Source organism: Oreochromis niloticus, linkage group LG6, assembly GCF_001858045.2.
Source record: "Oreochromis niloticus isolate F11D_XX linkage group LG6, O_niloticus_UMD_NMBU, whole genome shotgun sequence".
Lineage (NCBI taxonomy): Eukaryota > Metazoa > Chordata > Actinopteri > Cichliformes > Cichlidae > Oreochromis > Oreochromis niloticus.
The window spans coordinates 1501292-1516780 of record NC_031971.2 but is presented as its reverse complement, the minus strand read 5'-3'; the positions used below and the strand labels follow the sequence as shown (position 1 = coordinate 1516780).

At 38.7% G+C, this 15489-nt stretch overlaps 1 long non-coding RNA gene across 1 annotated transcript; it reads left to right on the top strand.

The window, feature by feature from the left end:
• Positions 1–13558: 13558 nt before the first annotated feature.
• Positions 13559–14159, top strand: LOC102083089 (uncharacterized). Its single transcript, XR_001223646.3, has 3 exons — positions 13559–13653; positions 13895–14030; positions 14114–14159. It is a non-coding gene; the product is annotated as an uncharacterized LOC102083089 (long non-coding RNA).
• The last annotated feature ends 1330 nt before the right edge of the window (positions 14160–15489 follow it).

Here is a 15489-nt window from a genome sequence, read left to right as displayed (position 1 = left end):
GACTGGACACTGACAAAAGACTGGACTAAGGTTGGACACATGACTGATAATTGTTCTGTTTTAACTTTTCTTTTATAACACAGGTTGGATCATAAGTGGAGAAACTGAGTATAAAAGGTGATGTTCTGGTTAACACACAGGTTTTTGTTTCTAGGACGTTTCAAGGATGCAGGCTGTGGATGGAGCCAAGAAAGGATTTGACATGATGATTAATTTGATTTCATTCCTTAAACACAGGTTTGAAGCTCCGGAGCATTTATACATAATATGATAGGACTAAACTTTTCTTTTAATTCCCTAACCTGAGTGAAGGATTTTGAGTTTGTAACACATGAGATGTGTCACAAAAAGGGGGGAGTTACAGGATTTTAGGGTTAATTTGAAAGGGGTTTTAGGATTACTCGATGACATTTGGGTTATTTTTGATTTCTAGAATAAGAGGTTATAATTTAGGCGTGCACATACAGATATGTCAAAGGAAAATCATACCATAATATCCTGTTAGATTAAGAATTACTGTGTGAGGAACGGTTTGACTTTTGACTAGGGAAATAATATGCTTACTTTTGGGTCTATGAAGATATCATAACATTTTGGTGGAGATGCCAGGGTAAAAATAGTGAGCTCAGACGAGGGAGTCTGAGAAAAAAAAAAAAAAAAAAAAACACCGTGAGATGAGCAAGGTGTTTAACTGACTCAGGATTTCAGAGAATCGAAATAATATCCTATTAGAGCGATTAGAACATGCTGTAGGTATTACAGGTACTGCACTGCAGTGGTTTGTATCATATCTATCTAATAGACTCCAATTTGTTCAAGTAAATGGAGAGTCCTCTTCACACACTAAGGTTAAATATGGTGTTCCACAGGGTTCAGTGCTAGGACCAATTCTATTTACATTATACATGCTTCCCTTAGGCAGCATCATTAGAAGACATAGCATAAATTTTCACTGCTATGCAGATGACACGCAGCTCTATCTATCCATGAAGCCAGGTAACACACACCAATTAGTGAAACTGCAGGAATGTCTTAAAGACATAAAGACCTGGATGGCCGCTAACTTTCTGCTTCTTAATTCAGATAAAACTGAGGTTATTGTACTCGGCCCTGAAAATCTTAGAAATATGGTATCTAACCAGATTCTTACTCTGGATGGCATTACCTCGGCCTCCAGTAACACTGTGAGGAACCTTGGAGTCATTTTTGACCAGGACATGTCCTTCAATGCACATATTAAACAAATATGTAAGACTGCTTTCTTCCATTTGCGCAACATCTCTAAAATTAGAAATATCCTGTCTCAGAGTGATGCTGAAAAACTAGTTCATGCATTTATTACTTCCAGGCTGGACTACTGTAATTCTTTATTATCAGGATGTCCTAAAAACTCACTGAAAAGCCTTCAGCTGATCCAAAATGCTGCAGCAAGGGTACTGACAGGGACTAGAAAGAGAGAGCATATTTCTCCTGTTTTGGCTTCCCTTCATTGGCTTCCTGTTAAATCCAGAATTGAATTCAAAATCCTGCTCCTCACATACAAGGTCTTAAATAATCAGGCCCCATCTTATCTTAATGACCTTGTAGTACCATATCACCCCATTAGAGCACTTCGCTCTCGCTCTGCAGGCTTACTTGTTGTTCCTAGAGTATTTAAAAGTAGAATGGGAGGCAGAGCCTTCAGTTTTCAGGCCCCTCTTCTGTGGAACCAGCTTCCAGTTTGGATTCGGGAGACAGACACTATCTCTACTTTCAAGATTAGGCTTAAAACTTTCCTTTTTGCTAAAGCATATAGTTAGGGCTGGACCAGGTGACCCTGAATCCTCCCTTAGTTATGCTGCAATAGACGTAGGCTGCCGGGGATTCCCATGATGCATTGAGTTTTTCCCTTCCACTCACCTTTCTCACTCACTATGTGTTAATAGACCTCTCTGCATCGAATCATATCTGTTATTAATCTCTGTCTCTCTTCCACAGCATGTCTTTATCCTGTTTTCCTTCTTCACCCCAACCGGTCGCAGCAGATGGCCGCCCCTCCCTGAGCCTGGTTCTGCCGGAGGTTTCTTCCTGTTAAAAGGGAGTTTTTCCTTCCCACTGTCGCCAAAGTGCTTGCTCATAGGGGGTCATATGATTGTTGGGTTTTTCTCTGTATTTATTATTGTGCTATCTACTGTACAATATAAAGTGCCTTGAGGCGACTTTTGTTGTGATTTGGCGCTATATAAATAAAATTGAATTGAATTGAATTGAATTGAATTGAAAATTGTATATATATGCGATTAGCTACATGAAATGTGCTGTTTTAGGGTTACTAAGCAAATGTCTACGTGACCTTTACCTAACAACCTTTGTGATGATAAACTTGTTTACCGACTTGCTCTCTTGTAGAACATACAGACTTAGAAAAGGGGAACTTCAGCTCTGAGTTCTGAGAATAACTCTGGTATCTTTGTAAGTTGACAGGAAACACGTCGAGACAGCCATATAGGGCAAATGTGTTAGAGCTTGTAATTAAATGTGGGCTTGAAAAGAGGAAGCAAATTTGGTACAGGACGTACTTGAGATGATCAGATGAGAGAAGGAGAAGGTCAGGAATAGTTTAAACTAAGATTGAGAAATTAAATTGGGTGAAAGGGGGTGTAGCTTCAGGGCAGTTCACAGCCTGGCGTAAACGCAAGGTGCTGTCACACAGCTTAAGTTATTTGGTTGATTTATTTTATGACAAAATAATAAGGAAATATTAAAAATATACAACACGTTGAGGAGATCTCTTTTGTTATATTTTAGTGTTTAACATGGAAGATGCCTCTCTGGAGCTTCTCTCCTGATGCTACCCCACCAAAAGAAGTTTATTTATAGAGACTACGTCAGCTCCCAAACAGACAACAACAAACCAAGACTAGCAAAAAACAATCTAAATATAAATAATAACAAATAAAGAACGATACAGAATCCAAATCTGAACCGAAGAACAAAATAATGAAATGTGGATTATTAAATATTAGGTCTCTCTGTTGAAAGAAGTCTCTGTTAGCTGACGCCAAGCGGTCGCAGCAGATGGCTGCCCGTACCTGAGCATGGTTCTGTCGGAGGTTTATTCCTGTTAAAAGGGAGTTTTTTCTTCCCACTGTTGCCGAGGTGCTTGCTCAGTAGGGGGTCACAGGATTGTTGGGTTTTTCTCTGTATATATGAAATATTTTTAATGTGTATCTGCTCATTATCTTGTTTTATGTACTTTAATAATGAAGGCTTGTAGAGGCCAGTTTTTACTCACAAACAAGTGCTCAGCCAGACTGAAAAACAGGAAGTTGTAGTGCACAAGGCATATTAATAAATATAGACACAAAAAGAGGAACTCTCCATATAAACAACGTTCAAAAATGTGTGAAGTATACAGTACCGAAATAACACTATATAAGTCACAGCTGATGATTCTAATGTTAGAGAGCTCTTGCAACTGGCGTCTGAGCTGTGCAGAGGTCGCTCTTAAGACAGGTACTTATGTAGGTTAGCATAAGGTTGAGTCCAACAGAAGCAAGGCACCCTAAATGCGTACAACATTCAACAGGGGTTGCCAAAATAATATAGGAAACAGTACATGTAGGGAGAGAACACTCACTAAAAGTTCTGACTACACATAGTGTGGTGGCTTATGTGAACTTGCAGGCCTTAATTATGACAGCATTCGAACAACAGAGAGGGAGTAAAGTTTTAGATGCTCCAAATCTGACATTTACACATGAAGGAATCAATATGGCAGATTTAATGGGATTAGGAGGACCTAATTATTGTACTAAGAAGGCAGAACTTGAAGGGAAAGTCAGGGAAGATTTAAAAGCAGGACCTGTTGGGATTGGGGATTTAGAGATTTTTTATTGCTATCATATAATCTGCCTTATGATGACTGCATTAATAATATGTTGTACAGTATTATTTTAATAGTATTGAATATGTTTGTCATAACAGTAACGTATCTATTTACAGGTTGAGTTCATTTTATACACAATGCGTAACTGTGCTTGTTTAGAGTTGATGTTCCGTCCAAAAGGGTTTTAAGCTTCACTGGTGAGAGTGTCCAGGTGATACATGTTGAGGGAAGATGAGAACATAGCAGGTTAATTGCATGCACGCTTACAAACACACATGATTTAAATATAGGCCAGGCCAAAGGCCTGGACTTGTTGTAGCTTTTAACTTTACAGCTCCTAACTTGCAGGAATGGCGTGGAGTGTAATGAATGAATGCAAAACATGCTTACAGACACAAACATGACAGGGGTTTATTTTACAGGGTAAAGGTGGACCACAGGTTGCTTTGTTTCTGCTTAGCAACTACTGAGGTTAAAGGTGTTAAAGATAAATATGCAATAAGTGAACAGGAAACGTGTGAGGGTGAGACGGGGGAAACAAAATGTTGTAGATAATGGAAACTTGTCTAACTGGCATTAACAGTAACTTTTGCATGTTATGTATATGCTTCAAGCCAAAAGAGGCGTGAATCCTGATAGAAAACTTTGAAGTGTGCTTTTTAGCGGAGAGTTAGGCTAACATGGGGATGGTGTGCATTTTACTCGGCTTGTGTTTAATAAAACTAAAAGCGTTGCTCACACACATAAAGAGTATGGAGATTAAATAAAGTTAATATAATGGATAGAGCCCAGAACATGATAATATATAAGTGAAATCAAATGCAATGTTTGATTTCACTTTTATTGGGAAACAATCAGGCTAGAAATGTGAGTAACCTATGTTTAAACTGTGTATTGAACTCTCCACATACATTAAAATTGTGCAACTCTCCGTGGTCCATGCAATCAAGCAACTGTTACATATCTGCATTAAACTAGCCAACATAGACTCACCACCACATGATGCAGGATGTTGCCCTGCAGCGGGGGCAGAAAATAATGTGCAAATCAGGGATGTTATGTTGATTATCATATGCTTACTTATGTACACACACACACAGAAGGGAAATTTCAAAACAAAACAAAAAAACAACTTCTCTTATCCTGTCAAGCGCAGGAGCAAAATAAAAATCTCTTTGGGCTCTGTTAAAAATTTCTTTAGTAAAAGTGTAAAAGGCCAAACCCAAGAGGTTGGGCGACCCGGAAAGTCCCTCCAGTATCAGGAGTTAATAGTCAGGAAACATTTCTCACATTAACGCCTTATATCTGAAAAAACCATTGACTCATAGATGTAGATTGACATACAAGTGCACATACATCCACATGTGCATTTAGACAATAAAACGTGTAGACGCATGTACACACACATTGGCACACAGGCACAGAGTCTAACTGAAGAGCTTAACAAAGCAGACGTGGCAGTAGGGTTTGTCATTTTGCCTGATATGATATCGTGGACCAACTTTGAATAATGACAGGAACCTTAGATGAACACAGTAGGTTAGTAAGGTGTAGCAGAGAGAGGCAGTTTGTTTTTATCCCTTACAGAAGAAGATTTCCACTAGAGAGGGACCCAGAAAAGGAGCAGAGATCACTTAAGCATGCAGTGTTTTCAAGTGGGAGCTGGTGTTTTATTACTGGACCACCTAGAGGACAGGAGGTTATTGTCTGGTTTGCTGAGTCCGGGGGCGGCAAGAGAGGGTCAGAGCGAAGGTAGTGGACCTGGGAATGGTGGTTTCGGCGCCCATGGTGCCATTAATGGATCTAGAGGTGACAGAGTGGGTCGAGCGGTGACACAAGACACAGTATAGTGACCTCTTGTGGGCAAGAGGTCATGAGAGGGAATTGTAAGATTTAAAGAAGTTAGTTTACTGCTGAACTGTATATAACCATCATCCTTATCATTGCATTAATTATCATTCATCAGAGCATTGATTGAAGCTTTCGGCATTATGATATAATCTGTATTACAGGGGTTATCATAATCAAATATTAACATGTTTATGACAGGTGCAGTTATAACCACTTTAAAATGATTGAGTTAAATATATATATCAAAACTCATAGGCTGAGTATATTGTTACAGTAAAATAGTAGCTGAGCAAAGGCCTGAATGTATTCAGCTTCTTGTGGCATTTGAGTTTGCCTAGTTACAGGTGACAGAAGGAGAGGTCCAGTCCGAGGTGACCTCAAAGGCCTTAGATCATCACCATATTCGGAAGAGTATGCCACAAGGAGGAACCTCTGTGTTTGCATTTAATTCTTAAAATACATGAATGTTCTGTACATGCAAATTATGTGCTTGTAAACGCAAGAAGGGGCGTTACAATACCCTGATGTTATAAAAGCAATCTAGAGTGTATTTTAGGTAGAGATGTACAACTGATGTTTGGCAGTTTACACCTCTCCACGCTGCGTGCATTAAAATCAATTGTTTGAACGACCTCTTCTGGACTATCATTGTTTTACTCTCATCCTCAATTTCGAACTCGTAACACAGGTTAGCCTTCTTAGACTGTGAGATTTCCATCAGCAATAGGAGACCTTTAAGGGTTGATGTCTACCGTAAACAGCTGTGAAAAACAATAATTAAAAAAAACTCCCTTTAAACAGGAAGAAAGCTCTGGCAGAAAAGACTCAGGAAGGGGCAGAGCCAGCTTAGCTGGTTAATTACTTCCAGCCCCTTCTCACTCCCAAGGCATAACATGTTGACAATTTGTGATGTCCCAAGGCGTCCCTGAGGAATGCAAAAGGTGTCCTTCCGCGTTCTTATGCTACCTGCCGGGTTATGGATGAAATATATTAAAATAACGCTCCAGCGGTAATACACGTTCCAGCTATGTATTCCAGCCCTAACCCACAGCTGGACTGACCATCGGGCATACATTTGCCCTGTGGGCCGATGGTAATTTTTTGTTTTTATGGGCCAATGTGTTTTGTTCTGGGTTTTTTGGGGTTTTTTTTTTTGTTTTTTTGTGAAATGATATAAACATTAAAAGTTGGTGGATTGGCCAATTGGTCATAGTCCACTGGACCAATTACAGCCGAGGAGGTCAGATGCACCATCCCCCTTGCTTGGGCAATGGCTCTGAAAGCAATCTTATCACAGACAAACTGAAGAAAATGGTATTGAATTGAAAAGGAATGTGATTTGTCCCTCAGGTAGAATGGGAAAAAAAAGAGACACGAATCTGGATTTATTCTGTATTTACGCTGAACAGCTGCCTCTTCTTTTCTGTTGCTACTTCAATCATGAAACTGATCAATGATCAGCTTTTCTCTCTTCTTTGTTTATCGCCCACTTTGCGCCAGGAAGAGGTCACCAGTGGATAAACAACAGCAGCACGTTTAAGCTTGATCAACTGTTGTTAGAATTTATTTAATATTAATTTCTAGTATCAGCTGATGTTTGCTGGAGCCACAGCCTTAGAAGCTGCTGGTCATGATATCGGTTTGGATATGTGGTTAGAGGGAAACATGAAGATGAAACCAGGAGATGTCCTTACTGAATCATCAGAGCTGAACAGGTGATGGAGAAACAGGTTTACCTTTTAGGTGACATGAATGATTTGAAGGGAAGTTAAGAACGGTTTCTGAGAGACAAATAACACCAGGATCCTTTTCTAAGTGGCTGACAGCTGGTAAATGTGCAGGGGCGGGTCTAGTTTTGCCAGGGGGCCAGTTAGGGCATTAACAGGGAAAGGGTGGAACGAAGAAATACCTTTCTTTTTAGTTCTCATTTAAAATGTCTAGCTTTTAATAAATAATTATCTGAATCTTAAAACTAAACTTGTCATGTGATATACAGTTATAGAAATCATACGTATTGTAACAAGTCTTAAGTGTATTGCACTATGACCAGAACTATGTTTGTGCATTGTAGTGTTCTTTGGGGTTATGTTTTGGTGCACCACAGGAAATGGTCTGGTGCTTAAGTGCATAGACACATGTTACACTGGTGTCAGAAGTGGGATGCGGACAGAGCCCCCGTGACCCTGTACAGGAGGACCCCCCCGCAGAAGTGACGTGTAACCCACGTGCAACCCATGTTCAGACTCTGTTCCCCAGGGCCCCAGATTACAAGTGTCTTGTTTTTTTTGTTGTTTTTTTTTTTAATCTGGATTTTTTTAAAATAAAAAACTACTGATATAGATTGCCTAATAGGCAGAGGAAGATCGTTCCAAATCGTCGGGCCTGAGACTATGTTTCATTGTAAGATTATAACAATGATGGCAATTATCTGTTGTTCAGTATGTTGGCTGATATAATTTTTTACATTTGAAAATAAAAGTTGGGTTTATTTTAACACCATTACAAGACATTACAAGTGTCTCGTTTTTTTTTTTTTGTTTGTTTTGTTTTTAAATCTGGAGGGGTTTTTTTTTACAAAAAAACTACTGATATAGATTGCCTAATAGGCAGAGGAAGATCGTTCCAAAGCTTCGGGCCACAATAGAGAATGCTCGCTCACCTCCAGGTTATAGCCATGATTTAGGGACTGAGAGCAACAGCTGCTCAGCTGACTGGAGTGAACGATAAGGCCAGAACTGCAGTAATAGGCTCAAATGTTCTTTTACCAGTTAAAAACTGTGCTGCAGCATTCTGTACCATTTGCAGGCGTGACAGAACGCCCTGGCCAACCCGTATTAAAAGAGAGTTGCAGTAATCCAAGCATGAGGTTATAAAAGCATGGATGACAGTTTCCAAGTCATGCCTGGAAAGAAAAGGCTTAAAATTCAACAGACGTCTGAGGTGATAGAATGAAGATCAATGAATAATGAAGAACCTGATATAACTGTTTGGTGAGACATATGCAGAATCCATAAAAAGTAGTTCAATGAAAACAACTAGGGGTTTGATTAAATTAAAACCGCTGGGTAAACCATGTGAACTCCAGTGAAACCTGAACTCACGTGAGCGAGCTGATTAGTGATGGGATTTCCGGCTCTTTTTAGAGAACCGGCTCTTTCGGCTCGGCTCACTAAAAAGAGCCGGCTCTTCCGGCTCCGAACCGGCTTTTCAGGTTGTTTTTTTGCATTAATTAATTTATTATTAACAACAATATAAAATTACACACAAACGGAATTACTAATGTAAAAAAACCCATCATTTTATTTATATATTTTTATATATAAATATATACAGTGGCCCCTAGAGACAAAGCACGTACAAACTCCAAAGCACATTTAAGCGTTAACTGAACTTCCAAAACAGATCTACATTGATCACTTAAATTACACAATTGAAAGCATATGTATATTTTTTGTGTATTTATACACAAGCACTCATATATATTCAAATAATTAAAAAAAAAGTTCATTTACCTGTTACTACCACACACCAAATCAGGTCGTTGGTACTTCCTGGCGTGTGTAGCCACGAGGTAACAAAAGCTCAACACTGCGCCGAGCATCCTGAAGCACTTCTGTTGTGTTTTGTACGTGTTTTGGAGTTTTTACATGCTTCAGAGTTTTTGTGTGTTTTGGAGATTTTTTTACATGTTTTAGAGTTTGTACGTCCTTTGTCTCTGGGGGCCACCATAAATATACTCTTGTTTATTCACTCCACATAAAATGTAATGAATAAATCATATAATACAAAAACCAACAATTTACATTTCAACCTTTAACTATTTAAATTTTCAGCTTTTTCCTTTTAAACAAATTTAACGTGAAACAACACAAAAAACTGCAAACCACAATGCAATTAAATATAAATATGAAAAAATATGAACACAACTACCGCCCCTTCCCCCTCTTCCCAGCACAGAGCACGAGGCTCACATATGGGTGAAGCAGAAGAGAGGGTGAGAGAAAGAAGAAAAAAAAAACCCACGGCTCCCGATAAGGAGCCGGCTCGCGTCATTCACTTCAAAGACTCGGCTCTAAGAGCCGTTTCGTTTGCGACGACACATTATTAGAGCTGATATCGGGGCAGGTGCACGCGCGCGCACACACACACACACTCAGAAATGGTTGCACAATAGCTTGGGCCCCCGCTCTAGTAAGTGATAGGCTTGCGTGGTTACCTGACTACTTGAGACAAAAAGAAGAGCGCAAACTGTAAATAATTTGGGACGCCTTGGACATTTGCGCTCGTGGAAATTAAAATCACATAAACAGCATTTGAAAGAAAAGGCATCACTGCGGCTGGGCTCTCGGGATGGTCAAGGTTTTTCAGAAGTATCGCAAGAAACTATTTGTGGGATTCTGATACGTTAAAAACCAGCAAGCTCTTGGATCACCATTCCGAAAATTAAGATACTTAAATAAAATGATGATTCGCCTAGTGATGTACCGGTATATTACTACTCACCTCGATCCATGACAATCATTCAGGCAGCAATACCAGGACTGGAAACAAGACATCCTCAAAATATTACAATATACCAGCTTCTGTGTTTGAATGAAAAACAAATGTGTTGTTTAAACTAGAGACTGCACTTGTGACTGAACATTAAATACATTTTATTTTGATTATATAAGTAATGCAACTTGCAAAACAAAGCTGTGGAAAGCTTAACTTAATTTCACAGTAATTAAATCTGAGACTATGTTTCATTGTAAGATTATAACAATGATGGCAATTATCTGTTGTCCAGTATGTTGGCTGATATAATTTTTTACATTTGAAAATAAAAGTTGGGTTTATTTTAACACCATTACAAGACGTGTTGTTAATTATTCTTTTTGAATCATAATCAGGGTACCACCATTTTTTTTAATTAAATGTTTGTCACTGGGTAAACAATTGGTGGTTATTGCAGTCAGAAACATCAAGTTATTCTTAGTGCTGTATATTTGCAATGAATAACTTTTCCTAACAGTCATCTTAAATAAACTTTACTCAGTTTTTTGAGGCTACAGGTTTGCATAGTTTTTTTTTTTTTTTTTTTTTTGAGTTCTAGGAACTAATTAGATTTTACCATGCATTAGTTTCTGTAACACCTCAATCATCAGCTGTCAGGAGGGGAATGTTTAACAGAACATTTCCTCATGTCTGACTGTGTCACAATATGTGAATCTGCATATTAACTATGTATTTAAAACATTTCCTTTTGTTTTAAATCCAGTCTTCTGTTTTCATGAATAAATCTGAGTTCTTGTTAAAGGAAAGGATGAACAGTCAGAGTCTGACTGCTTCCTGACTTCAGTTGACCAGGAGGACAATGAGGTCTCAGACAGTCTAAGACCTTCTGGACATGACCATCTGATCTGTTCTATAGCTGTTCTGATCTCACACCTTAACATTTCCAACAGACTGTCAGCGTTACGTTCTGCACTTTACACTGTACACATTCTTTAGTTATGGAGGGAGAGCTATAAATCTGTTTGAGACTTTACTCTGACATCAAAATCATGATTTACTAAGAATACATTATTACATAAACTGACTTTTAACATGGATCAACTAAACTATTTAACCCATCTAAATGTATAATTGAGTGACTTTATAAATGTATTTGACACAAGATTCGAAACACAAACATTGAGCAAGCCTTCAATCAAACTGAAAACAGTTCAAAAGAGACAAAAATCAAAGTGTTTAACACTGTGGGACCTCACGCAGGGAAACAACAGAGACCACACTTTAACCAATTAATAATGATAAAAAGCTTCAAACACTAGAAGAAAACTCAGACTTCAATCAAGTAATTAAGAAACAAAAAGCAAAAAATGAACATATGACATCAACACAAAGACATGGAAATGCTGAAAAGTCCAAATAAATTTCTACACGTCATGAATGACTCAAGTCACAGCCTCCATATGCAGAAATTATTAACATACACAGGATTAAAAATGGTGTCTTTAAATTTTTTTTATAATTATCTCTTCCTCTGACTGTGTTTGCAGTAACTCTTAACTGAGCTGATGCTGATTTACTTCTTGTTGTTTTGACATCACTTCAGTAAAACCTGAATGTCGACTTCTGAAGAATAAACTGATTTTATCTGATAGTTTCCAGTTAAAGGGAAGAACAACATTCCAACAGTGATGTCAGCTGGGCCTAAAGTTTCATACAGATCAATTTAACCTGTTTATCACAGTAACAAATGTTTCAGTTCAGAACTACCCATATGGAAAAGAAATAGAAAAAACTTATAAAAGACTTGCTTAAGATGTGGCCTACTTCATATAGTGAATCATATAAGGCTTATATGTTTTACTCATTAAAGTGGCCACTTTCTCATTACTTTCATATATTGTTTTAGTAAGTATCCAAAACATACAAGTTTCATTTACATAATTTTTCAAGGGATCTTATATCTGTTTCCACTCTTGTATGCTTTTCATACAAGTTTCACACAAGACAGATACAAACTTTATAAGATTTATATATATCTTTTCCATATAGTTACTGACTGATAACCAGTGTGGATTAAGTCAATCAATAATCTATAATTATGTAGTTTTGTCTTCAAACACAAGAATGATCTAAAGTTTGCCCTGAAATACGAGCTAAACACAGGTGAGCTGCTTCCTGGAAGGAGGCGGGGCTCCACCTGAAACACAGGTGGGAGGGCCACACCTTCATATGTTGATTTAAAAATATGCCACCTGACTGCTCAGCGTGAACTATCTGATCACAGCTTGTCTCTGACACTTCAAACTATAAAAGAGGCAGCATTAATTTTCAATTCAATTCAATTCAATTTTATTTATATAGCGCCAAATCACAACAAAAGTCGCCTCAAGGCGCTTTATATTGTACAGTAGATATCACAATAATAAATACAGAGAAAAACCCAACAATCATATGACCCCCTATGAGCAAGCACTTTGGCGACAGTGGGAAGGAAAAACTCCCTTTTAACAGGAAGAAACCTCCGGCAGAACCAGGCTCAGGGAGGGGCGGGGCCATCTGCTGCGACCGGTTGGGGTGAAAGAAGGAAAACAGGATGAAAGACGAGCTGTGGAAGAGAGACAGAGATTAATAACATAAATGATTCGATGCAGAGAGGTCTATTGACTATGTGCACGAGAAAATGCTAACTTCCTGGTTTGAGACCGGATGTGGGGTTGTACATTTCCGGTAGCTGTATTTTGCCGTCAATCGCTACTGCGGAGATGGACTTCAAAATGATGTCTAACAAACAGAAACGGAAAGATCGCTTTAAATTACAAAGAGCAGAAGGTGGGACCGGTCACCATTGCTGTGTCCTGCTGTGTCCTGCTGTGTACTGCTGGGGGGAGATTTAACAAGATGTTAAGTTTCCACTCCTTTCCCAAAGATTCTGAATTGCGAGCATAATGGCTGATAAAAATCAGAAGGGACGGCTTCACAGTTACAACCAGGTCTAGAGTGTGTAGTCGGCATTTTGAGACAGGAGAGATCTTCGTGTCTTCCTCTGGTAAGCGTCGTCTTCAGCCGAAAGCTGTTCCCTCCTTATTCCACTGGAATAATTTTTCTCAAAAGACGGAGCGACCCGGAGTTTGGGAGCGCCGACCGCGACCTGTTGATACCGTGGCTATGGCAACCGTAGATTACAACACAGAGGATGAAAATGATGTGTCTGATATGCCCATTACTGGTTGTACTGAGTCTGCTCCAGCCTCCATTCCCCTGACTGAAGAACACGACTATGCAGCAAGTCCTTTGATTGTGGTAGACCACATTAAATATGAAACTATGTCACGGGAGATTGAGGAGCTTAGACGGCAGCTTGAGTCGTATCATTTGACGCAGGGATTTGGACTGCAGCGATTTGCCACATCACCTGAGGACATTCGGTACTATACAAGGTAAGAAATCCTGAAGTTTCAAACTAGTGACCCATGACCTTAATAATATTACCACACAAATGTGCATTTTAACACAAGGCTGGAGTTGGTTTTCGTTTCTAGCCTCATCACTTTAAAAATATTAATGTAACTTACCTCTGATCTGTATTAAATTGACCAATAGAAAGTTGTAATGTCATCTGAAATTTAGCAATAGCTGCAGATAAAAAAAACTATATTAACATCCACCATTTAAATGCAGATTTCCGTCATATGAGCATTTGATGGCCTTTTGGAATCTAATCCAAGAGGCAACAAGCAGGATGGTGAGGGTCACCAGTGGTCAGAAGAGCCTTTCCACCAGCACATCCACCGAGAGCCCTGTAAACAGACCAACTGTAAGTTCTACACAATTACTACCTGCTTGATCTGTGTGTGTTGCACATTTTTGTGACTGCAGCAAAAAATTTTTCTCTTCCAGAAATTGTTGCCAATTGATGAGCTCTTCTTGTTCCTGAATTATCTGGCAACTGGCTGTACACAAAGGGAGCTTTGTCACAAGTTTAACATCCACAGAGCTACAGTGAGTAGAATACTTGTGTCATGGTCCAACTTTTTGTACACTTTGCTTGGATCTGTTTCCATCTGGATGGCACCTGGCAGAGTGAGAGCAAACTGCCCCACGGATTTTAGTGGGACTTATAAAAATACCCAGGTCATTCTGGACTGTACTGAAATGAGATGCCAAACACCCTCCTCCCTTCTGCTCCAGAGCGAGGTATTTTCAACTTACAAGTTGCGCTCCACTTTCAAAGCGCTTATTGGCATGTCCCCCCATGGAGCATTGACATTTGTCTCAGCACTTTTTGAAGGCTCCATCAGTGACAAGGAGATTTTCCGTCACTCTGGCATCACCTCCCTCCTGACACCTGAGATGGATATAATGGTGGACAAAGGGTTTCTGGTAGATGAGCTAGTGCCTGGGAAAGTCCATCGCCCAGCCTTTTTGTCCAAGCAAGCTCAAATGTCAGAGTTGGATGTCCATAGAACCCAGTCCATTGCACGTCTGAGGGTCCACGTGGAGAGGCTCATCAGGAGGGTTAAAGAAAACAAACTTTTTGACACTGTCATCCCTCTCTCCATTTCTGGGAGTATAAACCAAATTTTTACTGTTGCATGTCTCCTCACAAATTATCAGTATGGACCACTGGTCAAAAAATGGGTGGTTGATTAAAAGTTTGAAATGTGTGTAGTGTAGTGTATTTAGTGGGAGAAGTAGCCAGTTTTGGGAGAATACTTTACAATTGTATTTAGTTACTGAATACTTAATTCTTGCCTTTAAATGTATTTTGTAGCACATTCCATTACTTTGTCTAGTCAGAATACTGTATTCTGAATACTTTGAATATCTTTAGAATATTGTTATTATTTTAAATTCATGTATTTAGTTGATTGATTGATTGAATCTTTATTTTGAACATGTTGAAAAAGTACAACAAAATAGAATAAAAAGAGACAAATGAACAAAGCAAAACAAAAGAAAAACGAGCAACCACAACTCCAAATAACATTCGTGTTCAAAAAGGAGCAGGAAGAAGCATAAGCTTATTTAATCCCACCCCTTTTCCACTATCTAGTATCAATAGACTACAGAAATACCTCCTTGCAATTACATTATATGTCCTGTGTATTTTTTTTAATTTTATTTTATTTTTTTTATATATACATATATGTTTCTATCTATCCATACCTATGTATATACACATACGCACATATACACATTTTCAATAACCCCATTAACACCTCAAGGATACATAACCTACAAATATATATATATATACCCATACCAATATACCC